Below are 27,005 nucleotides of genomic sequence, written 5' to 3'. Positions count from 1 at the left end.
GAATTAGCACACCTAATGAAGCAATGATCAGATATCTATAAAGGCAGATGGCAGAGTGGCCTGAGTTTCATACCCTCTGTCTCTGCTCTCTGCTCTCAGCCGATGGCTTGGTGAGTGACGGCTGTGTGATGGCACTACTGGAAATCTCTTAGAGGGCTCTCCAGGTCGGCCTGTTGAGGTTCTCTCAGGCCCAGGCCTAAGCTCTCTGGAACCTGGATTCCTAGTTTTTCACCCTCTGCCCTGAGGCTTATATTTGAATATCCAATTGCTCTTCTGATTACTTCCCACCCATGCAAGTCTGGTTGTTAAATACTGAGAATGTTGGGCTGGGGACATAGCTCCATTGGTAGAGTGCTTGCCTCGCATGCACAAAGATTCAGTCCCTGGTACCACAAGAAAACAAAAAGTACTAGAATGTTGGCCTGATTTTATCCTACTTCCCCCAAGCCTCCTGGTTGCCATAATCTACTCCCATGATCCTCCTGTGAGGAGATGATCATTCTGTTGCAAAACCTGTTAAAGTCTGCACAGTATGGGGTGCTGGGTGTGTTCGTGAAGTATGACTGAGAAGTGGAGGCTCATGAAACTGGCAAAAGAGATTCATAGGAAGGTTGCAGGCTGTGTGACTGCCTAGCAGGTCTTGGTTGCAAGATCTAATTTCCAAATGGAAGTCTGGGCATCCCAGAAGGCCTTCCAGGTGAAAATATGATGAATGATTTTGTGTTCATCACATTTTTCCTCTTCATGAAGTCTGTGTTTGGAATTACAATATCGATAATGGAAGATATAGCTGCACACAGTAGGTGCTCATGTAGACATGCCAAATTTGTGCATGAGTTTTCCTCAAGGGGTTACCTTTTGAATTAGCCTGGATTCTTGTTTGTGAATGAAGAGAGTCCACTGGAGCTAGTTTAGGTGAAAGGAGAAATTAATTTTCTTGGGTAAATGGGGAAGGAGGGAGTACTCCTTGGGAGTATTGAAGTCTGGGACTGACCAAACTGAAGTTTGGTCCTGACTTCTGGAATGTCAGCGTCAGTGTCTCTATGGCATCCAGCCTTCCCTGGAGGAGAGGGAGTGATAATTAGTTATGTCCAGACTCAAATTTTCGTACCTAAAAAGAAAGGACTCTTAGCTGACTTGAATTTGAGAAAACTTGGGTAAGAATACTGACCGACCAGCTATGAGTCCTGTGATCAGGTCTTGGACTAGTCCCTGTAGCCGATCAGGTTTAGGTACTAAGATCCTCTCAGGGTGGATCCCAGACCCACCTCTATGTTCAGGGTTCAGACTTCTATGATCCACTGATCCAAAGGGTTGAAATTGGGGAATGGGAACTGTTTAGTAAGAGAAAATTGTTGTCTTTCCTTGATGGTGGGCAAAAGACTGTTGAGAGGACTGCTCCCACTGTACACATCGAATATTAAAACAATAATAAAGCAGTTTGGAGATTCCTCAGAAAACTTGGAATGAAACTACCACTTGACCCAGTTATTTCATTCCTGGGCATATACCCAAAGGACTTAAAATCAGAATACTACAGTGACACAGTGACATCAAAGTTCATAGCAGCCCAATTCACAATAGCTAAGCTATGGAACCAACATAGGTGCCCTTCAACAGATGAATGGATAAAGAAAATGTGGTATAAATACACAATGGAATATTACTCAGCCATAAAGATAAATGAAATTATAGCATTTACCAGTAAATGGATAGAACTGGAGACTATCATGCTAAGTGAAATAAGCCAATCCCCCAAAATCAAAGGCTGAATGTTCTCTCTGATATGTGGATGCTGACTCACAATAGGCGGGTCAGTTGGGAGAGGGAGGAATGGAGCTTCACCAGATTGGCCAGTAGGGAATGGGGTTGAGGAGGAGGGATAGGAATGGAAAAGACAGTAGAGTGAATTGGACATAACTTTCCTGTGTTCATATATGAATACACAACCAGTGAAACTCCACATCATGTACAATCACAAAATGGGAATTTATACACCATGTGTGTATGATATGTCAAAATACATTCTACTGTCATGTATAACTAAAATGAACAACAAAAAAAGACTAAAACAATCATTGCTTTGGGTGGTACTGATTCTTAGTACACTAGTTATTTAGGTTGAGCCATGAAGCTGGACAGAATAGTCAAATTTTGGACAAGGTGGGACCTGTGATTTAGAGAGAGCAATGACAGGGTTTTGAATGAGAAAAGAAAAATGTATCAAATTAAGAGTAAATATGAATGGAATTTAGAAAAATAATAAAATACTAACCACAGCAGAACCCAAACAACATTAATAGCTAACATTACTGAATTCTCACTGTGTATCATTACTGTGAAAAGCACCTCACTCTCTTACTGAATCTCGATGCTCGCTCTTTGAGATAGTTGTTAGGGCAAAGTAAGACACAGGTGCAAGATGAGGAATGGTGGCAGGTTTTTGCATAAGAGATAAAATATGTCACTAATTAGTAGTTGAGAAAAAAATTCGTGTAATAGTCAACAAGCATTTATTGACCTTGATTAGGTCTCAGCCACTATGCAACTTGGCTTTATTAAAAATTAAGTCTCCTGTAAGTTGGCTCTGGAAAACTTTATCTTTAATTTTCTGTATTAGTCAAGTTCAGATGAGTGGTGCTGCATTAATAAAACAATAAAACAAAGTTTATTTTTCACTCACTTAAGATGAGTTGAGCTTCAGATACCTCTCCAGGGCAGGACATCAATGTAGTGGCAGTGGTTTAATTTTGAAGTGTAATCCAATAAGACTGATGACCAAGCACTTCAGCTCCTGGAGAAGATAATGAAATACATGTAAGCCATCTGGACCTTTGTGTTGATTGACATCTATAAGTGAACCAGTTTTTGACGTTGTGAAAGAAGTGTTTATCTCCAATGAGGATTGCAAGCTCCTGGGGGTTTATTCAGTCAGGAGGAGGCCACAGCATATCATCCCCTTTGGCAATTTTACTGTCATCAATTACTCTCTTCAATCCCCCCATCACAGTTTTCCATACCTGGGCCCCTTTTCTGATCATGACATCATTTTTGTAATTGCTGTTGTTGGCATATCTCAATTTGCAGTTAGGTTGGAGCTCAAACTCCAAGAACTCATAGCTGAACTTGCCTTGGTGACCCACATAATAATGCAGATGAAAGTCACTCTCCTTGACTCACAAGACTGAATCATCACAGGGTCTTTGACTCCCATGTGACCACCCCTGCAGGGGAAGAGGATATGTAGGGTTCAAATCAAACTTATTTTATGGCCCCATCTAACTACAAAGGTAGTATGATCCTTCTGTATGCTGGAAGTAATCTGCTAATGAGTGTATACCACAAGCCTCCGCCTTATTTCTGGAGTAAAATAAAGTGACTCTCTCCCTCTTTCCCTTCCTCTTGTCCCTCCCTTTCCTCCTCTGTCATTTGTCTTTAGGATTGGCTCTAGATTTAGGCCCTAAACCTTGCACCTGACTTCCAAAGACCCCTGGGTAGTGGACCTCTCTTTTAATTCCACAGCTATACATTCAGAAATCGTACCAACTGACCAGGCTGCCTCAGCCTGGGGAGGCTGAGGGTGATTAATGACTTGTTCAAGTTTGCCTACCCCGTATTGCTCTATTTTCAATCATACTGTGCATTGCATAACTTTACAACTGATGGGATGCACCTGCTCCCAGTGCAACAGTCTCCTGGAGACATCCAGAACTGCTCCAGGCAGGGGCAGGGGCAGGGGCAGCTGAGCTGCTAGAAGGTCAGATTTCCTTAGCAACATATCACTTAGCAACAGTGAGCTGGTTGGTAAGGCCTGGGTTCTGAAGAAGGAGAGTCACGATGGAATAACAGTCTGGCAGAGGGAAGATTGTCTGAGAGCAGCACAGCAAAATCCTAAGAAATGTCGATGGTGGGCATTCTGGACCCCACACTGCATGGAGCACAAGGGAGGTACCCCAAAATTGCACTGTAGCTATTGTTCAGTTCTGAAACTGAAACTGTAGAACTTCTCCCAGGAAACATAATTTCTTTTCAAGGCTTTTTTTTCTTTCTTCTTTTTCTTCTTCTTCTTTTTTTTCAATCTGATGGGAATCTACTGTGTATGCTTCACAATCGATTATGCATTTTTATTGCTTTGAAGTGATAATTTCCCCCAGTATCATGGTGATTTCTTCATCTGCTGGAAGAGGATCTGTGTGTCACCCCTGTATTGCTTGAATGATTTCAAACCCCCTCCTGCATAGTCCTTTGGGGTCATCACAAGAACAAATGGAGGCACAAAACCACATTATTTGGAGCACCTCGAAAAACTTCACACACTTGTTCAGTCACAGTGGGTGGCAGGGCCACATGAAACCAAGACATTGGTTTTATTTCGTTAGGATTGTATCGGCAGGATAACACAGTGGTGAAGCATCTAGCTTCTGAAATCAGACCTAGTTGGAATCATGATTTGGTCACTCACTATTGGGGTGACCTTGGGGATGTGGCTCTTTAAGCCTTGATTCTTCTCATCTATAAAATGGGAGAAATAACAGATTTGATCTTGTGGAATTACTGTGAGACTTAGGTAAGTTAAGGCACAGAAAGCACTTGGCCTAGGGCCTGATGGCTAATATGTGCCCAATTCTTACTGGTATTTATTATTAGTAAGCTCTAGCAATGCTGTTCATGGAGTAAATAAGTGTCAGTTTATGTCTTTATCCAATAAAACCTTGGAAAATAAATCGTTATTTTCTAGAGTTCATTTTTCTGTTTGAATCTATTCCATCCTGAAGTCCAAGTAGAAGTCAAATGGGGTTTTTGGTACTGAAGCAAAGATCAGCAGTGACCGCTGTATCAGGAAGTAGGGATTGCAAATTGTAAATGTGGCCTCTGGACAATATTTTTGTTGCTTTAAGCTTGATCAGCTGCCAACAGTGAAGAACCCAAGAGATTTTCACATAAAAATTACTGTCTCCTTCTAGACTTGTATGGGTCTGCTTTACTCTTTTATGTTACCTGCTGTGATAGAAGACAATGCCCCACCCCCCCAAAGATGTCCATGTTCTAATCCTGAATATCTCAGGCTACACGGCAGAGGGAAATTAAGGTTGTAAACAAGACTAGGTTGAAGGTGAACCCCTGCTTGGGGACTGGCTTTCAGTGTGGATGGCTGTGCTCGGATTGTTCCTCGGAGCAGAGAAGGCTGCCTTTAGTAAGATGTCCCCAACTTATGTTGATTTGACTTAGGACTTTTGACTTTATGATCGATATACATTTGGTAGAATCCACACATGGAATTTTGATCTTTCCCCAGGCCAGTTACGTGTGGTAAAATCCTCACAATACTGGGCAGGGACAGGGGGCTGCATGTCCTGGTCAGCCGGGCCATCCCAAGGGAGCAACCAAATCTCTATAGTGGGCCGCGTTGCCAGCGTTTTTTGGACACAGATGCTCAATGTATTACATGAGATACCCAACACTTCACTATGAAATCAGCATTGTGTTCCATGATTCTGCCCGTAGGCCAGGGTGAGTGTGCTGAGCACATCTGAGGCAACTTACGTTGGTCTAGGGTGTTCAGTAGGTTGGGTGTATTAAATGCATGCTGACTTATATTTTATTGGACATAACCCTATCATGAGTAGAGGAACATCTGTACTTTTTTTTATTTCATTGCTAAGACAGAAGACTTGGAAGCATGGAGACCCTTCAAGCACAGAATCTTCATATTTTATGCTTTGATTGATACTGGATCTGTAAGTTGAAAATTTGCTCCAAAGTGTAAAATCTACCACTAGAAAAGGAATGCTGATCATTTGTCTATATATTTTGAAAGCACATGACTTTCAAATTCCTCCCTATCTTTACAGCATTTGCACCACAAACTGAGCTTTCCTGACATTTCCAATCCCTTCCTTCAGCGTGACAAATTTTGAATGCATATTTCTAGACACATGTATATACACCAGCTTGATCTCCCAATGCAGTTTTAAAGCCAGCTTGATGGAGGAGGCCAGCTTAGTAACTTGGAAATTGCTTGGGCAGTGACTTTCAGAGGTTTATTACATAAGCCCAGGTTCAAATCTGATTTTTCTGGGAAGGAGCTGGGAGAAATCTCTCACACAATGACCACTCACTCAGAGCAGAGACTTTGACCCAAACATTCATCTTCTCTCCTTCCTGTGGCTGGTAACTCACCAGCTGGCAGAAGCGAAAAGACTGTAGGAGTTGGTGATGCCTAAACAAAAATAAGCAAAGAAAGAGAAAGTCTCAAAATAATTAGTCTTTGCAGAGACAGAGTTTACCTGAGGTCTCTGGACAGACAAAGGGGATTCCAGCTCAGATAGGATGCCACCAAAATGAGATTTGGAAAGCCATCCAAGAGCTGGGCTTGATGCACCAGATTTATGCATGCTGTCAGCTTCTGAGCAATTTAATTATTGTCATTTTCTGCCTTGAGATATTGTCCCTGGTTTCTGGGAATAGGCCTTGAATATTTCCCACTTGGTGACATTTATTACTGCCACCCCTTGTCTCGTAGCAAAGCTCAGTCTAAGTCTTCAATTCCCCTGGTCCCCACTAAATCTCATGTTTAAAAAGAGCCCCGGCCCTGTTTCCAATTGTAAGCATAAGTGTGAATGCCGTAACAAAGGTTCGCTTCTTACAATATTGTATTGGGGTAGATTTCCTTGTCTCGAGCTGCTGAGAAACTGCTGACAGTTTCAGATCTCAGTAAGCCCTGTGGACTAAAGTAAGACAGGAGCCCAGGCATGTAGACAGGCCTGTGGAGTGACTCATGGAAGACGCTTCGATTCATGACTGCATCTTGCTGGGCAGGCATTGTCCTGGGAAGACTGACTTCCTGGAGGTGTGTGTGTGTGGTGTGGCATACATGTGCCAATTCTCCCTCTCTGTCTCTCTGTCCTATCCTGTCTCTTGGTGGTGCTTGGGCCCTCAGGAATTCTTTTTCAACTTCTGACTTGAGGGTGGCCTGCACAGTGGAATCTAGAGCTGAGTTATAGCTGGTCAGTTCTCGATGACCAGCACTGGCTTATGGCTATGCGGTGCTTGCCTTGGTCCTCTTCCATCAGTACCACATCCTCGTCTTCATCATCACTGCTGCCATCATCCTCGCCTTCGTCATTGTTATGACCATCATCCCTATATATTTATCAAAGTCTTCTCTGTGCTGTGTGAGGCAGTTAGAGATGCGATCTTACTGACGTCTTATAACACTACTGCAAATTAGATATTCTTGTGTCCATCTGGTGGCAAGGTGAGTGTGGCTCGTGGGGGTAAGCATCTTGCAGCAGGTTGCAAGGTGAGTGACAGGTAAGGTGAGTGGAACACAGGGCTGTTTGACTTCAAGGCCTCTGTCCTCAATGCCATACCATGCCATACCCAGCTGCCTCTCTTAAAAGATTTAATTAATCTTTCTCTTTATATTAGAGGTTTTGTTGTGCCCCAAATCAATGGGATTGGTAAAGCTGGATTAAATAACAAAACTTTCTTAAAGCGGAATGCCAAAAATTAAACAATTTTTAAACAATTCTTTCCCTAAGCCCTTCATAGGCATTAAGTATTTAGTGATTTAATTAGGTTACACTTTGTTTTCATTGCAGCCATCAGAATGCAAATATTTAGAACTTGACCTTGCGGCTTGGTTTTGTGTTATTTCGACCCATTGCAGATCCACTGGTGGGCCCCTTTGAATGATATATTGGCACTGACTAGGGTTTCACTGGGACATATTCATACATGCAAATAACATAGTTTGATTGATTTCATTCCCCACTACCTACCTTACCCTCCTCTTCCTCTCTCCCTCTCCTTCATTCCCTTCCTCTGTGTTAATAATCTTCCTTCTATGTTCATGACATCTTTTTTTCCTTCCTTCAATTTCCATGTATGAAAGAAAACTTGCCTTTCTCAGTAGACTATTTTGCTTAACATAATGATCTCCCGTTCAACCCATTTTCCTGCAAAGGACATTTTATTCTCCTTTATGACTGAATAAAAAAAATCATGTGTATATTCATACATATTTCTGTCTATTATCTATTTATCTACTACCTACCTACCTACCTCACATTTTCTCTATTGATTCATTTGTTGATAGGCACCTAGGCTGATTCCGTATCTTGACTGTTGTGGATCATTCTGTAATAAACATGGGCATGCAGCTTAGAGGATGCCAACTTTAATTCTTTTGGATAAATACTAAGGAGTGGTATAGCTGCATCATGTGGGGATTCTGTTTTGAGTTTTTTTTGAGAAGCCTCTCTACTGATGTCCATAGAAGTGTATCCTGATTTAGATTTCCCCCACAGTGTGTAAGGGTTAACTTCCCCTGCATCCTAGCCAGCATTTGTTGTTATTTGTATTCTTGCTGATTAATATTCTGAGTGGGATGGAATCTCAGTGTTATTTTCATTTGCATTTACTTGATGGTTAGAGATGTTGAACATTTTTTCATACATTTATGGTTCATTTATGCCTCTTTTTGAGAAATGTCTGTTCAATCCATTTGTCCATTTACTAATTGGGTTGTTTGATTTTTGGTGTTAAGTATTTGAATTTTTAAAAAATATATTCTGGATATTAGTACCCTATTGGAAGAGTAGCTGGTAAATATTTTCTTCCATTCTGTGGGCTCTCTCATCACTATTAACCATTTTCTTTGCTCTTCAGAAACTCTTTAATTTGATGCCATCTCATTTATCAAATTCTGCTGTTATTTCCTGAGTCCTATTCAGGAAGACCTGCCTATGCCTATATCTTGAAGTGTTTTCTTCTAGTATTTGAAAGCTTCAGGTGTTATATTAGGTTTTTGATGTATTTTGTGTTGTCTTTTGTACAGGGTGAGAGAGAGTGATTTAGTTCATTCTTCCCCATGTGAATAACCAGTTTTTTGAGCAACATCTGGTAAAGAGGCTATCTTTTCTCCAACACGTATGTTTGGCATCTTTGTCCAGAATCAGGTGATGTAGCCATGCGTGCTTGCCTCTGTGTCTTCTATTTCATTGGTCCTTGTGCCTGTTTTATGCCAGTTCCACACTGTTTTTTTGTTACTATGGTTCTGTAGTATAATTTGAAATTAGTTAATGTGATGCTTTTAGAATTTCTCTCCACCCCCCTCGGGATTACTTTGTTATTCTGTGCTGTTTGCTGTTCCATATGAATTTTAGGATTTTTTTCTTCTTCTGTGAAGAACATCATTGGTATTTGGGTGGGGACCACATGGAATCTGTAGATTGTTTTTGATGTGGCCATTTCAACAATATTATTTCTGCCTATCCAGGAACATGGGACGTCTTTCCATCTTGTGGTGCCTTCTTCAATTTATTTTCTCAGTGTTCTGTAATTTTCCCTGCAGAGGTCTTTCACATACTTGGTTAACTTTATTCCCAGGCATTTTGTTGGAAGCTATTGTGAACGGAATTGTTTTCCTGACTTCTTTCTCAGCAGGTTCATTATTGGTATATAGACAAGCTATTTATTTTTGTATGTTGATTTTGTATCCTGTTATTTTGCTGAAATTATTTATCAGCTCTAAAAGTGTTATGATGGAGCTGTTAGGGTCTTCTAAGTATGGAATCACATCATCTGCAAATAGGGACAAAAATCCCTTTTCTATTTGAATCCCTTTATTTCTTTTCTTTGATAATCACTCTGGCTAAAATTTCAAGAACTATATTGAATAGAAGTGGTGAGAGGCAATGACCTTACCTTGTTCCTAATTTTAGGAGAAATGTTGCTAGTTTTTCCCCACTCAATATATTATGTTGGCTTTCAGTTTGTCATACACAGCCTTTACAGTGTTGAGGTGAGGGCCTTCCACCCAGAATTCCTCACAGCTTTTGTCATGAAAGGGTTGAATTTTTGTCTGAGGCTTTATTATTATTTTTTGCATCTATTGAGATTTTTATATTTGCCTGTGTTGAGCTATTCTTGCATTTCTGGAAGGAAACACTAACTTGATAATGGTGTATGATCACTGTAATGTCTTGTTAAATTTGGTGTTCAAGAATTTAATAAAGAGTTTTGCTTCTGTGTTCGTCAGGAGTATTCAACTGTGATTTTCCTTCATAGTAGTGTCCCTATCTGGTTTTGGTATCATGGCGATTGTGGCTTTGAAAAATGAGTTTGAAAACTCTATTTCTTGAAATAGTTTGAGGTGAATTACATTGGATTTTCTTTAAAAGTTTGGTGAAATTCAGCTATGAATCCATCCAGTTCTGGGACTCTCTTTGTTGGGAATCTTTATTATTGATTCAATTTCATTTTTTATTATTGGTTTGTTTGGATTTTTTAATAATATCTTCTTGATTCAATTTTGGCAGGTCATAAATGTGTATACATATATTCATCTAGATTTTATGATTTATTAGAAAACATATTTTCAAAATAGTTCCTAATGATCTTCTGAATTTCAGTGATATTTATTGTGATATACCCATTTTAATCTCTAATTTTATTGATTTGAGTCTTTTCTCTCTTTTTTTTGGTGAGTTTGACTAAAGGTTTATTAATCTTGTTTATCTTTTCAAAGAAGGAATTCTTTCTTTTCATTGATCTTTTGTATTATTCTTTTAGTCTCTATTTAATTAATTTCAACTACAACTTTGTTAACTCTTTTTTCCTACTGGTTTTGAAATTGGCTTGCTCTTGTTTTTCTAAGAGCTTGAGATGCACAATTACTTATTTATTTGAGATCTCACTGATTTTTTTTATTCATTCATAACTAAAAAGTTCCCTCTTAGAACTGTTTTGCTGTATCCCACAGATTCTGTATGCTTAATTCTAGGAAATTTTCAATTTCTCCCTAATTTCTTCAATAACTTTTGATAATTCAAAAGTTTAATTTCCTCATGATTGAATAGTTTCTGTAGTTTATGATGACATTGACTTCTAATTTCATTCCATTATGATCTGATAAGATGCAAGAGATTATTTAAATTATTTTTTATTTTCTAAGAATTGGTTTATGGCCTAATACATAATATACTTTGGAGAAAGTCTCATGGGCTACTGTAAAGAAAGAGTATTCAGCTGTTGTTGGATGGAATATTCGATAGATATCTATTAAATCCATTTTACCTGTCATATATTTTAACTGTGTTGTGTCTTTGTTAACTTTTTTGTCTGGATGACCTATTTTTTGGTGAGAGAGGGGTATTGAAATCCCCTACTATTATTGTATTGATGTCTACCTGTCCTTTATGTTGAAATAGTGTTCATTTTATGAAATTGACTGCATCAATATTTGGGGCCTAGATATGTACAATTATTATATTCTCTTGTTGGATTGTTCCATTTATCAAAATGTAATGACCTTCTTTGTCTCTTCTGACCAATTTGATTGAAGTCTGCTTTGTTGAATATGAGAATAGCTACTCCTATTTGCTTTTTGATCCCATTTGGATGGAATATCATTTTCCATCCTTTTAATTTTAGTCTATGAATGTCTTTGCTGGTGAGGTGTGTTTCTTGCAGACTATATTCAGTTGGATCTTTTTAAAAAAATTCCATCTGCAGTCTATGTCTTTTAACTGTAGAATTAAGACTTATACTCAGGCTTATTATAGAGAGGTATGTGCTAATTTTTGTCATTTTGTCTTATTTCTAATGTTTGATTTGTTTCTAACCCTCATTTCCTTATCTATTCTTCTATTGGGATTTTTTTTTTCTTTCAGATGCTCTCTTTCACATTTCTATCTTTCTCTCCTCTGTTTAGGATTACTTTAAATACTCCTCCAGTGCTGACCTAGTGGTCAAACATTTAGTCTATGCTTATCTCAAAAGTGTTATTTTATTTTATTCTGAAGGATAACTTTGCTGGATATAGTCATCTAGTTGGCAGATATTTTATTTCATGGCTTGAAATACATCATTCCATGCCAAACAAACCTTTAGAATTTTGCTGAAATCTACTATCATTCTGATGGCTTTGCCTTTATAAGTGACCTTGTGCTTCTCTTGCAACTTTTAAAATTCTTTCTTTGTTCTGCATTTTGGCATTTTAACCATAATATAGAGTGAATAAATTCTCTTCTGATTATGTCTACTTGGGGTTCTAAAAGCCTCCAGTACCTGCGTATTCATCTTCTTCTCAAGATTAGGGAGAGTCTCTGCTATTATTTTACTGAATTATTTTTATTGTGTTAGACTGTCTCCACTCTTTCCTCAGTATCCATGAATCTTAAATTTTGTCTTTAATGTTGTTCTAGAGTTCTTGTATATTCTCTTCATAGTTTATCCCACTCCCCCATTGCTATCTGAATGTTTTAGTTTGTCCACCTTGTCTTCAAGCACTGGTATTATTTATTGTGCTTAATCTAGTCTATTAGCCAATCGTGCCCCAAGAACCCTTAACCCTTATATTAGTTGTGATGCTATAAAAGTATGCCATAGACAAGATGGCTTAAAAAACCAAAAATTCCTCACAGTTCTAGAGGCTGAAGTCCAATATCGAGCTCTTGGTAGGTTTGGTTTCTTCTGTGGTACCTCCCTCGCCTTTGGCTTGCAGATGGATATTTTCTCATTGTGTCCTCACATGGTCCTTTTTCTGTATGCCCAAACCCCTGGTACCTCTCCTTGAGTCCTAATCTATTCTTATAAGGTCATCCATTTTTATTGGATTAGGATCCATCCTAACAGATTCATTTTGATTTAATTTTCTCTTTAAAGGAATATCTCCAAATATCATCACATTCTGAGCTAGTGGGAGTTAGTTCTTCAACAAGGGTATTTTTGGAGGCGGTAGGGGAGGGAAGCAAAATTCCATCCACACTATTCCTTCTGTCTTTCAGCAGAAGAGTGATTAATGTTACCTGAGAAGACAACATTATGAGGTTCTTTTACATTTTATAGAAAGGCTTGAAGTATTAGTAATTAAATAAGCAAATGGTGGGATTACAATGTAATCTAAGGCAATAGAAATGCCCAAAATAAAAAGAGTACCTGGATACCTTCTGTCTGGAAGTTATTGGGAAGGCTTTAATAATAGCTAATGCTTATTAACTGTCTTTTCTTTATTCAGTGAATATTTATTAAGCATATACTATATGCCGAGAACTATTCTAGATACTGGGAACGGACATTGAGAAGCAAAGAAGATGACAACTTTTGTGGTTTTACAATCTAACGAACTCTAATTTCTTATGCATGTGTTAGAGGATGTTACCCAACTTAATACTCCTCTGTGACTATGACACTCATCTCTCTAGCTGTTGGTCAATATTAACAGTTGGAGGCCTAGGGCCGTTGTCTTCAGCTAAAAGCCCTGCATCACCTACAATTGTTCTTCTCAGGGCAGCCTGCAGCCAGTGACTAGCAGACCAGGAATACAAAGGAATAAACACTAGCTTCTGTTTCCGACAGCTTGGAGGGTTTTCCCAGCTCCAGAGCTTCCTGTGCAATTGGCTGAGGCCTCCTTTTTTACTATACCAGGTGCAACTTGTCTCCCGGCCCAATCCTGCATCCCTCATGTTTTAGCCAGTTTTGCATCACTGTGACCAAAATACCCGGCAAGAGCAACTTAGAGAGGGCTGGGGCTGTAGCTCAGTGGCACAGTACTTGCCTAGCCGGTGTGAGGCACTGGGTTCGATCCTCAGCACCACATTAAAATACATACATACATGCATACATACATACATGCTGTCCATCTACAACTGTAAAAGAGATTTTAAAAAAAGAACAACTTAGAGGAGGGAGAGCTGGGGCTCACCATTTCAGGAGTTCAAGTCCATGGATGGCCATCCCCATTGTTCTGGGCCCCAGCGGATGCAGAACATCATGGAGGAAGGGTGTGGCAGAGGGAGAATGCTCCCCTCATGGCAGCAAGGAAGTGGGGGAGAGGGGATGAGCAGAGTGGGGAGGAAGGGGCCACAGGGCAGACGCACCTTCCAGGGCACGCCTCCCTCGCCCACTCCTCCAGCCAGGCCCCGAGTTACCCCTAGTCAGTCTATTCAAAGTAGGAAAGATCTAGGTCAGAGCTCTCACGATCTAATCCCTTCACCTCTGGACATTCCCGCATTTAACCCAGGAGCTTTGGGGGACATCTCATATCTAAGCCATAGCACCTCACTCCCCAAAAGCTGTAGTTTGAGTGACCTTCTCTGTGAAAACCCTCTTTGTGAAGCTATCTGTATACAATCTCCATTCTAAAGTTAGTTTCCTGGGCAGCCCGACTGCCTTGGTCTGTTTTGGGCTGGGTGGGTACCATGAGCAGGGCCTGTGGTTCTGGGGGCTTGAAGTGCAAGACCAGGGACCTGCAGGGGATACGGGTCTTCATGCTGTATGATTTCATGGTGGGAAGCAAAAGGGCAAAGCAAAGGAGGGATGATGGGGGAGGGAGAGAATGAGACGGGGGTGGTGAGAGAACCAACTCACCCTTTATAAGGGACTCTTCTGCCGCAACGAACCCCTATGGTGGTGGGATGAATCCATCACAGTAGCTCCCATCTCTCACTAGGCCACATGTCCTACCACTAAAGCACTGGCTATTACGTTTCTGACACAAGATTTCAGGGGACATATTACAACCATGGCACGGACCTAAGACACAGGTATTTTTTTGAAATCCCAACGATAAACTATGACAGCAGGATATTGTCTTGTACTCATTGAACAAACTAGGAAATTAAGGCTTCAGGAGACTGAGTAACCTGCTCTAGATTAGAGAGCTAGTTAACAATGAGACCGTGGCAGGAGCCCATTTCTAACCAACTCGAGAGCGTGTTCTCTGAGCCCCACCCTTCCCTACCCTATCCGAGGGGGTCAGTAAGCTGGCCCTTGAGGGATGGCCAAACCTTGTGCAAGCTGGGCTCTGAAGATGTCTTCTCTCAGCTCTCAAGGGTTAATATGGATGTGACTTGACTGGAAAAGAATCAAGTCATTTATTATCGATCCCAAATAAGCCACTGTCCTTTTTCCCTAAAGTGTCTCTGTAAATGCCGTATATTGATTCAGAAAGACAATTTAAGCCAATTTAAAAGAAAACTATGAAAATATAGATTTTGTTAAAAACTCAAATCCATAAAGCCACTTTGATTTCTCATGATTGTGTCCTAACTGCTCACTTCCATCAAAGAAGACCCAATGCTAACAAAGAACAGGAAGGGTCGATGTTATTGAAATGCTTTATCTCTGTGAGGCTGAATTCTCTAAGTGCTGGGAGCTGCTTAACGCGACCTGATATTTATGTATTTAATAGCCAACAAGAAATATATTTTTCTGTTATTTCACTTAAGAATCACTTTAAACTGGCAGGTGGGTTTTAGCGTCCCTCCTTTACATATAAGGAAACTGGTACCCAAAAGGATAAAGTGCCCAGGTCTCACAGCTAGAGAGAGAAACAGCCACATTCAGAACCGAGGGCATCTGTCTCCCCTCCCCCACCACGGGAGGTGGCGTAGCCATCAGTCGTCCTCAGGAGATACCTTCTACCATATTCACTTAGTCACTGAGGTGGTTTGACAAAGGTGTCTTCGCCTAGAACTTACCCGCGAGTCTCGGACCCAAATCTGGTGTTCATCCCGTATCCCTCATCTGAGCTAATAATGTGAATTTCCACTCAACCATCTCAGTCAGAAATTCTGAATATTCTTTAATTCTTTACCTTTCTGTTCATATCCTTGCTTCATCCTCCCCTTACCTAAAATTCCATATTTTTCTTGTACCAAAATGATGATCAAACCTCATTGTTAATCTGTCCTGACCATCATTATCTGCCATCTAGATCAATATCCGCCCAATAGTTCCCTAATTGTGTAAAGTTAGGTGTCTCTGGTCCCTATTCTCTTTCATTTCAAATGAGGTAGGATCAAATTGTAGTCTGAAGTCACACTGCTTGGATTGGAATCATGTTTTTGTCAGTAATGGATTCAAACTTATTTAACCTCCTTTGCCTTGAGTTTCTCATCTATTAAATGGGAAGAATAATAGTAATGTTCTTAAGGGATTGTTGGGGTTATTAAGTGAGATAATGCATGCAGTGCTCTTAAGGCAATGTCCAGGACACAGTAAGCACTTTATAAATTCCAGCTCTTATTAGCACTCTTCTTTCTTTTGAACAGTGGCGCCATCTTTCTAAGACATAAATCCAATCAGATTATGCTCCTGTTTATAAAACTCTTGTGGCTCCCAGAACCTATAGAATGTCATTCCAGACTTTTTTTTTTAAAGCTTAAAAATATCTAGCCACTACTATCTTCCATGCTATATTTTAGGAGCTTCAGATATAGTAGTCAATTCCTGGAAAGATAAAAGTAATTATAATACATATATTCTTTGCTATGGTTGGGTAAGTGCCCCCAAAGGCCCAATGGTGAAGGCTTGGTCTTCAGCCTGTAGCAGTGTTGGGAGGTGGTGAAACCGATGAGATGTAGGACTTGGTGGGAGGTCTTCTGATCAGTGCAGGCGAGCTCTTGAAGAGGATACGAAGACCGCAGCCCCTTCCTCTTCCTCTCTTTTGCTTCCCAATGGCCACGAGATGAGTGTATTTGCTTCACCAGTCACTCTCTGCCATGATGTGCTGCCTTGCCACAGGTCCAAAAGCAATGGGGTTAACCAGCTGTAGGCTGAAACCTCTGAAACAGTAAGCCAAATAAACCTTTCCTCTTTATAAGTTGATTATCTTAGGCATTTTGTTATAGCAACAGAAAACTAACACATTCGTACTTTTTCCTTCACCAATTTGACTTGAAGACTTTACATGTCAATGTGTATATTGACCTCATTTTACTTTAGAACAGCAAAATCTTCTATAGCATAGATGCAGAAATTGAAGTATTCTTCTAAGTTTATCATTTTCCTTTTAATGGCTGTATAGGAAATACGGTAGCTTAAAAGAAGTGGCCATATTTTTACCTTTCTGTTTATACATGCTCCCTTCACAATGCAATATTGTAGCTCCTTACAGCAAGTGGTTGTCTTTTCCTCTAAGCCTTGGACCAGGGGTGAGCTTGTGACTTGCTTGGGCCAAGAGAATGTGGCAGAAACTGTGCACCATTTAAACCTTGGCTCTCAAGACCTAGCTTTCACTCTTCTTCCTGGAACCTGCTGTCAACCATGTGAACAAACCCAGTTGTCCTGCTAGAGACTGAAAGATCATGTGTTGTGGATGCAAAGCTCAAGAGCAGAGAGCATCCATTGACCTGGCAGCTGACTGCAGGTAAGAGAGCATCACCGAGACAGGAGAATTCCGGGAGTTGACTTGTAGGACTGTGATCTATTTCCATAGCTGCTGTTTCAGTCACTAAGTTTGGGGCTTGTTTGTTACGTGATCAAAGCTAACGGATAGAAGTAGTTTCCATAGTTTTGCTGTTAAAATGATACTTCAGGGGTTCTCACTGTCCATATGTCTTTTGTGTAAGTATACGAGCTTTTAAAATTTTTTAAATTAACAGACTATATATATTTATTGCCACAGTCTGGCTGGGACTGGAGCCACTTGTCAAAAGAAACGAACTTTATTTTTAGAACACACACCGCACCACACAGCTCTTCAGGAATTCCCTCAGAGTCCAACTGCCACCACCTGCTTCCCACAAGCCTCTCCACCTCCCTCCCTCCTCCTGCTCTTGAGGCTGATTGGCTGGGTTGTGTGGGCGGAGCCAAAAAAGTCCCCCAATGAGCAGCTCCGTGGTCTGAAAGGGCGGGGGAGCAGCCCAATGAGCATCACCGCAGAGGAGCCAATCAGTTGGCAGCTAGAAGTTTGCTGGGGCTGCTGTGAGCCAATCATCAGCTGGCAGCTGGAAGTTTGCGGCAGCTGGAAGTTTGCTGGGGCCCCTTCGGCAGTGGCTCTCAACAATTTATCATGTATAAAATCTTGTTTTGAAATACATATACATTTTGGATGCCTACTCAAGCTAAAATTAACGCTTGCGTTATTTCATATGCTTATTTTTTTGTGGTGAAGACACTTAAAAATATCTACTCTTGGGAATTTTCAAAAATGCATTGTTAGTAACTGGTCACCATGTTATAGAAAATGGCTCTTCAACTTGTACCTCCTGACTCAGATTTTGTATCCTTATGTGAATAATTCTGTTAGGACAGCTTCTGTGGTATAATTTCTGCGTCTAAGGATATGTACCTTAAAACCTGTATTTGAATCCTCCCAGAGTCTCATCAAAAAAGTTGAAATAATTTATACTTTCACCAAGAGTATATATGTATGCATTTAGGTATATTGTTCATAAAATACTGGATCTTATAAACTTTAAAAAGTTTCCATTCTAATGGTTGAAAACAGATCTTTTTTTTTTTCTTTTTCTGATGGTTTATAAAACAAAGCATATTCAATACACATGTTGACCATTTTTATTTCTTCTATGAATTATATACTTGTAGACATTACCTTTTCCTATTGGAATATATCATTTAAAATATATTTAATTAATTATTATCTCTCAGTTCGTTTTTCTGTTTTTAAAGTTTTTGCTTTTTAATTGGCATATAATATTTGTACTCATTTATGGGGTACAGTGTTATGATTTGACACATGCATAAATGTGTAACGATCAAATCAGGGTGATCATCATTTCCGACTCCTCCGATAGTATCATTTCCCTGTGTTGGAAACCTTGAAACTCTTCTCCAATTATAAATTAACTGTTGTGGGTTCCAGGTATCCTCCTGAGCTATAGAACTACTGCGCTGTACTTTTTCAGTTATCTATCATCTCTCCATCCCCCCCTCCCTGTCTTTCTGCTGTATACAGTGTCCTTGAATGCAGTAATTTCTGCACCTTCTATACTATTCTGCTTATTTATTTTTTGTTATACCAGTATTTCATTCTTCTAATTACTATAACTTATATGTAGGACAAGTCTCCTTTTTTTTTTTTTTTTTCCAAAAATGTCTAAGTGAAACTGCTCTGTACAGTGCTGTACTGGTGGATGCCGTAACCATGTACCCAGACCCACAGACTGTGGGTCTTCAAGAATGAACCTTAATGCAAAGCAGGGGCCTTGGGGGGTAGTCAGGTGTCAGTGTGTTCATTGACAGGTGGGGACAGTTGATGGTGGAGGAGCAGTGTGCATGAGTGGGGAAGGGGATGTGGGAAATCTCTGTACCTCCTGCTCAATTTTGCTGTGAACCTAAAACTACTCTAAAAAATAAAGTGTAGTAAAATTTTTCTCTTATATTTCTTTTCCCTTTTTGATGACACTTAGAATTATCTTATCTAGTCTGTAAGAAATCCTCTTACAGGTTATTATTATTTTTTCTGTATCTGGGATTGAACTCAGGGGCGCTTGACCACTGAGCCACATCCTCAGCCCTATTTTGTATTTTATTTAGAGACAGGGTCTCACTGAGTTGCTCAGCGCCTCACTAAAGTGCTGAGGCTGGCTTTGAACCCTTGATTCTCCTGCCTCAGCCTCCCAAGCCACTGGATTACAGGCGTGTGCCACAGCGCCCAGCTCTTTTACAATTTTGATTGGAATTATTCAGCATTTATGGATAATCTGGAAGAACTGATCTTCCTTTAATGTTGAAACTTCCCAATTGCTTTTCTTCTTGCAGGTTTTCATTTATACCTCTTCCTTCCATATAGAACTTGCACATTTCATGTTAGGTTTCTTCCTCGGTATTTAATATGATCTGTTGGTATTGTGAATGACACTCGTGCTGGATTGGAACACTAAAACCACATTTCTTTGACTCCCTTGTAGTTGGGTTCCAGCCGTGATGTAGTTTTTCCAGTTAGATATACTTGAGTTGGAATTTGGGATACTTTAGGCAGGAGCAAGGCCTCGCCTGTGACACCCATTTTGCTGGTGTGGAATGGGTTGGAAGTAGTTCTGTTCTGACTTAAGGGACCACCCTCACACCCTCAACTTTTTTTTGGTAATGGAAATTGGACCCAGGACCAAGCCGTCTACTACAGTGCTACATCCCCAGCCCTTTTTACTGTTTATTTTGAGACAGGGTCTCACTAAGTTACCCAGGTTGGCCTTGAACTTGTGATCCTCCTGCCTCAGCCTCCTGAGTAGCTGGTTTTATAGTGTGTGCCAGCAAACCTAGCTTAGAAATCACTTTCTGATGGTGGCAGGGGCCGCATGGCCTTGTGGTCAGTAACTCCCACAGCTGTGACCACATTCTGTAACCTGATAGAATTATGATTCTGTGAATAGTTTTTCCTGGGAGTTCAGTGCTGGTGAGGTCTTTTCCTCCAATTATTCCAGTGCTATTGCAATACCTGGAAGTAAATTTTTTGTTTCTGAAACCAGCTTAAGAAATTTTCCATTGTCTACAACCAAACCCCAAATACAACAGGGTCCTTTTTGATCATTTGTTAGTTATTGTTGGTGTTTAGATATAACCAATAATAACACTTTCTTTTAAACAGTTTTTTACTTCTTTTTATCTCTTGCTATTGCAATTTCAAAGACATTTAGGGTAGTACCGAGTAACAGGAAGAGAGAAAACCTTACTGCTCTACCCTGTGATTCTGGTGTTTCACCATTGAGTGTAACGTCAGCGTCTGTTTGTAGATACCATCCATTAGCGCAAGAGTTTTGTTCCTTTTTAAAATTAAACTGAATACTAAAGTTTTTAATAATGATTTCAGCACCTATCAATATGATTTTATGTATCTGTGTTTCTATTTCTTCTTTGCTTTTTAAGATAGTGAGTATCATAATGCATTTTTTCCTCATGTTGACTTATTCCTGATATTTTTCTTAATACTAAAAAAAAAAAAACATGATCAGGTTCAATTTTCTAGCACTTTATGTAGGGTTTTTCCATTCATGTTCAAAAGTAAGTTTTTCCAAATGGCGTTGGTTCATAGGCACGTGAATGCTGTATTTTAAAATTTGATTTTACTACTAGGATGCTGCTAGTCCACTGGAAAGAACTGGACAATTTGTCATGTTTTCCTGTGGCCTGAAATCGTTGATATGACGTTTAGTATTCTTCCTATACAACGATTTTACAGAATAAGCCTGAGGTCAGTTTCAGGCCTAAATCCTTGACTACCTTTCCAATTTCTTCCTTAAGTATCAACCTGCTCAGTTGTTCTCATTTTTTTTTTTTTTTCATTTACATGTTTAGGAAACCTTCCATTCCATCTAAGTGAAGTGAACTCATAAAAATAGCCCACGTGTTCCCGTGACTTACAATGGTACTGGACATCATGTTAAGTACTTTCGTAAGTGAGGCAGTTGGTCTACCTTGAGGGGGACCATCATTGCCTGTTTTTACAGATGTGGAAACCGAGGCCCAGAGGTGTGGTTTATTAACCTTCCCTGCAGGTGGTAGAGTTGCTATGCAAACCCTTGTAGACCTGGCTCCAGATGCTCCTCGAATTATTTTCATTCCTCTGTGTCTGTAGGCCTGTCTTCCCCTCCCACCCACCACGAGTTTATTTTAGTCCTATCTTTTTTTCTCTTGATCCAACTTATTATTAAACTACAACTTTGTTATTATTACTATTATTTCTCCATTTAAAGAGCCAGTTTCTATTTTCCTGTCAAAGATTATTTTTAAGATCTATTTCACATTTACAGTTTATTTTACATTTCACTAATTATTTTACATATTTCTGTCTTCCCCCTTTCTTTGAATTTGTTCATTTTTAAATTTCTGGAGTTGAATATTTAGATTTAAATTAATAAACAATCAAAGACCTTGGATGCCACTGAGACTACATTTCAAAAGTTTTTTCTATAATGCTGTCATTGGAGTTAGTTTGAAAGGCTCTATAATTATGGTTTAAATTTCTGCTTTTATTTTGAGGTTATTTAAGAAGAGCTCTTTAAAAAATCCAAGTAGTTGTTTTGGGATGGGATGTCGCTGACTGTCTTTTGTTATAAATTTCTCATATTCTTGGATTGTGTGATAATTTCTATTTTTGGAGCTTTCTGAGGTTTTTTATTTGTGTGACCTTTACTTTTAAGTCTTTCATGAATATTAAAAAATGTATGTTCTCAGTTGTGCACACCTTCCTTACATTGGTATTCAATTAAGCTCATTAATAGTGAAATCATGAAAAACCAGTCTCTACCTCAGAGCAAAGCCTGTCCAAGGAAGGGACATGACCTTTGTCCTTGGAAAAACCCATAGAGCGCTCCTAGGCACATTCCCACCCTGCTAAGTTGTTTATCTACAGGAGAGATCTGCTGCGCCAGGTGTCCCTGACTCAGTCAGGCTAGGTGGGGACCCATAGCAGCCCCCTAGCAGCCACCAATCAGCATGAGACAGGGAAATACCTGGGATGCCAGATGACCCTCCCAGTAGTTTATGATGTTGGGAAACCATGTAGTTCAGCACGTACACCCCTCTTGGCTTAAACCAATCAGTTCAAACGAATACCCCCCTTTGTACTGACCAATCACCCCTGGACAACTTGTTCCCGCCAGTAAATGTGCTAATCATGTTTTAGAGTTGTTATTTGATTTCCCCGCGGTGTGTGATGATTTGCTAAAAGAGGCTATGCTGTATGTGAAGTCCCTGCCCTCTCCAAAAAATGTATAAAAATGCTGCAGGCCCTGGGTTCGGGGCCTCTCAGCGTCACCAGTTGCTGTGTGTGCGTGCGGAGGACCGAGCTAGCTCGCAATAAACACCTCTTTGCTGCTTACATCGATCTTGGGATCTTGGGTCTCTGGTGGTCTTTTGGGGGTCCCGAATTCGAGCTTAACAATCCAAGTACTTACACTTACTGCCATATGCAAATACCATCATTTTTTGAAGAGATGACTGTTAGCTTATCCTATTACTGCAAGGGTTAATCAGTCTTTGCTTGCTTTCTAACACTTTTTGTCTTAAATGTTTTGAAATTAGATTGCCGCAGTCTGGCTGGGCACAAATCACGAGCCACTCACAGCTTTGTAGAGTCAAACAGCAATTCTTTATTCCCGAACTGTCATCGGCACTCTACAAACATGTACTGGGGAAATCCATGTTCTCTGCCCAAATCCACACCTCCACTGGGCTTCTGTCTCCCAAAAATGCTGTCTGAATCCCGTGAGAACTCAAGAGGAACTCAGGCAGCAGGATACGCCCTATTCCCAGCAGGAATAACCTTAAACATGGAACCACCCTAAACTCAAGGAGCAGGATACTCTCTAATCCCAGCAGGATACACCCTAAACCTGGATCTGCCCTGGTCCTTGAGCAAGGTCACCTTCCAGGAGTCCTTCCACTAAGCAACATGGGGTATGCTGGCAAGGAAATTGTCATACCTACTTGGCTAATGGCTCCCAGCACTAGATTACGTGTTATTGCGGCTACTTGATAGATTTCACTTTTTATCAACATAAAAATTTCTATGTTTCATTTAACGTTCTACCCCACTGAATTTTATTTCATCTGGAGTTGCTATCGAGATGTTTTTCCTTGGAGGAGGACAGTGGTGAGCATTTGATGGGTAGTAACAGTATAGTTGTAGCAGCAGCTGGCATTTGCCTTATAAAGACCCCTGTTACTGTTGTTTTACATTTTTGAGGTTTTATTTTAATGTGATTACTGCAAACAGCATTTAGACAGTTTTATTTTTTCGATTTGGTCTGATTTTCATGGCCATCGTTGGCGTTTCTTTGGGTGGACTAACCCAGATAGATTAGTTGTGATTAATGATACATTTGGACTTATTCTCAGGATCATCTTTCCTGATCTTTCTGTTTCTTTTCTCTTTCCTGCTCTTCATGGAGTTTACAATGCTTCTTGTTACATTTTTTCTCCTCCAGTTGTTTCAAACTTGCGATGTTTATGTTCTTGTAGTTATTTCCTTTTGATTATTGGTTTGCATTTAAACACATGTAAAAAGCGACATCTAGAATCATCCTCTGTGTGTTTAATCGGGCACCTTGTTTGGTCACCTAACTTCACTTCACAGGGCTGTGGCTCCCATCCTCTTTCCTTTTAGGGAGCAGTGTTACTTCTGAGAAATGAACCTTGGCCTCTATAGGCTTGTCACATTGTATTTCATCACGTGGGGATATGACATCCCTACCTGTCCATCTACCATTGCCGACATTTCACAACAGCTAGGATATCTTAATGCCAACAAATTCGGGAGGACATGGTCTCATAATCAAGAATAATTTGTAACTATTATATAAATGCTTTATGAATTCGGCTTCATGGAGATTATTGTCTTGTACTTCTCATCTCACTTGAGGATCTATGAAAACTCCATTATGGCCTGAGACGGAATTAAGCAATAGCTTTTGGCAATCATTGGCCTGCGACCACTTTGTTTTTTAGTGGTTCTTTTTAGTTATACATGACGATAGGGTTCATTTTGATATGATTATAAAAGCATGAAATATAATTTGTTCTAATCCAGTCCCCAGTATTGCCCCTTCCTCACTCTTCCTCCCTCTCCCTGTTCCCTTCTCTTTACTCTACTGGTCTGTTATTTACTTATAGTTTTCTTTCAAATTAGTGTCTTGTGGATGCACATGATGGTGAGATTCACTGTGGTATATTCATATATATACACAGGAAAGTTAGGCCAGACACATTCCACAGAGTTTCTCTACCTCATCCTTTCTCCATTTTGGATTAGCTTCCTCATATTGGAGAAAACATTCTCCCTTTGGCATTTTGGGACTGGTTTATTTCACTTTGTATGATAGTCTCCATCCATTTACTGGCAAGTGTCATAATGTCATTCTTCTTTATGGCCAAGTAATATTCCATTGTGTATATATACATACCACATTTTCTTTATCCATTCATCTGTTGAAGGGCACTTAGGTTGGCTCCATAGCTTGACTATTGTGAATTGTGCGGTTATAAACATTGATGTGATTGCTTCACTGTAGTTTGCTGATTTTTAAATCTTTTGGATGTATACTGAGGAATGGGATAGCTGGGTCTAATAATGGTCCCATTCCTAGTTTTTTTTAGGGATCTCCATACTGATTTCCAGAGGCAACCATTTATTTTCCAGCCTCATATCCCCCTTTTCCTTCCTACTGTTTCTTGAATATTCCAAACTCACCCCTCCCTTCCTTTAATTCTCTCTGCCCTCTATGCATTTGCAAAAAGTATTCACCTTTTTCTGAGATGGCTTTCCCCTGTTCTTATCTACAGAAATCACAATTTATGCAGAGGATAGATTTTTGAAGAATTTACATAATTCAAAATTAATATAATTAGCATCAATTTCCTTACAGTTCTGACAAAAGTATTTCTGATGGCTGGCATTTCTGTTTGCCGGCTTAAGGGGTAGTAAACACTGACTACAATTCACTTTGCATAACAGCCTTGGAAAATAAACAATTCCTGATGAATTAAACAACATTTTGGAAACTGCATAATTTTGAATTTTGTGCATAACTTGGGACTCTATTAATATTTTCGTACCCTATACTTTCAAATTAACTCAATGTTGCATAATATGCAATTACCCTTCATTATCCTACCTCCTCTGATTTCTCATTAATGTTTGATTATATTTGTGATAATAATTGCTATAGTTGCAGCAGGAACCTTTGCTCATTCCAAGAGAGAAGCTGCGGCTGTGATGGGGAGGAGCCGGAGATCTACCCAGAGCAAAGTGGATGTTTAACGGGGGCAAAGTGTAGCGCCCTAGAGGGAGGGAAGGCTGTGGGCGGTCTTCCTGTGGTCACTCTGGGTCAGGACTTGGTGGCAGCAGGATGCTCTCTGTGCATCAGTTTCCATGAGGCAAACTTCCCTAGTTGGAACCCTGAGAGGAGAGGTTAGCAGTGTCCCTCCCCATATTCCCTGCCATTCCTAGATTCAGGGTGATGGGTCAACTGGCTTCTTTGGACCTTGAGCCTTTCTGCATGTTTCAGTGCATCACTGACCTGTGCACGCGGGACTAGGCGTTCCCCGCTGGGCTTTCCTTCCCTTGGTAACTTCGTTCTCTGCCTCCTCCTGTGGCTTGTGTGAACAGCGCCCCCTAGGGGAGGAGGGGCTGAGGGACGGCAGAATTGCCAGAAGCCCTCTTCTAGCAAGTGCCTCCCAGGTCGGTGGATGGTTGGGAGTCCGTGGACTGGTCCATCCCCTCCCCTGTTCAGGTGGAGCTGCAGAAGCTCAGGGTTTGTGCCTCCTTTGTGTTTTTAGACTCCTTCAGTCCTGGCTGTTCTGATGCTCAACTCTTAGGCTTGATGAAGTGAGATGCTTCCTGGTAAACCACTGCCTGCCTTCGGGCCAATGCAGTATCTTCCCGGCTGTCTGTTGAGTATGATTTTCTCTTCGGTGTGCAAAGGGACTATCTGAACAATGCTACTTACCTCTTCTGATACCTGCAGGCAGATATCGTTAGCCTCAGATTCTATTTCTCTGGAGTAAAATGCCCCAACACAGTCAGTATTTCCCCTTGTGATTGTGATCCAACAACTGACATCATTTTGTTCTTCTTCGGACCTTCTCCAGTTCCTTCTCATCTCTTTGCAGATGTGGAGCCAGGAACACCAGCCAGTCGGGAGGACGGGTCCCTCCTTGGCACTCTGACATCTAGCGTGCTGCTCAGCCCTCTCATCCCGATTCCAGACATGCTCCTGACTTGATTTCATTTGTCGTTCGATGTGGTCCCTCTGGATTTTTCTTCTCTTCTATTTCTCAGCAGGTCATCGACCCTCTTGTGTCTGTGGGTTTTGTTTGTTTTGTTTACAGTCCAATATCTTATGCTTAGAGCCTATTAGGCTGCAGCCTTTGATTTTGTGGTTTGTTGAATTCAAAGCCAACATGACAAATTGTATTATGGACAAGTCCCTCCAAATCTTCCTACTCAATACTGTTAACTACTAGTGACTGATTGTTATATGTTTGTTTGACACTTGGTTCCAGAACTGTGCCGTTCAATACAGTGCCGTGGCCACATGTAACAATCGAACATTGAATTAATTGAAATGAAAAAAATTGAAAAAAATTCAGTTTCTCAGTCACAGTAGCCACATGTGCCTGGGTGCTACCATATTAGGTGCATAGATATGGATAGATATGAAATGTTGGCATCACTGAAGAAAGTTCTCTTGGGTAGCTCTAGAAGTTCTGCAGTATGAGTAGTTTTGGAGAAAAAAAAGTGGCCACACAGG

The 27,005-nt window shown here is 40.3% G+C and overlaps 1 pseudogene; it reads right to left on the bottom strand.

Annotated features, from left to right (window-relative positions):
* Positions 1–2,725: 2,725 nt before the first annotated feature.
* On the bottom strand, positions 2,726–14,278 carry LOC143406424 (protein mago nashi homolog pseudogene; annotated as a pseudogene).
* Positions 14,279–27,005: the final 12,727 nt, after the last annotated feature.

The sequence above is a fragment of the Callospermophilus lateralis genome, chromosome 8 (genome assembly GCF_048772815.1).
Source record: "Callospermophilus lateralis isolate mCalLat2 chromosome 8, mCalLat2.hap1, whole genome shotgun sequence".
NCBI classification, from domain to species: Eukaryota; Metazoa; Chordata; class Mammalia; order Rodentia; family Sciuridae; genus Callospermophilus; species Callospermophilus lateralis.
Note: the sequence above shows the minus strand (reverse complement) of the source record. Positions and strands in the feature narration are given on the sequence as shown.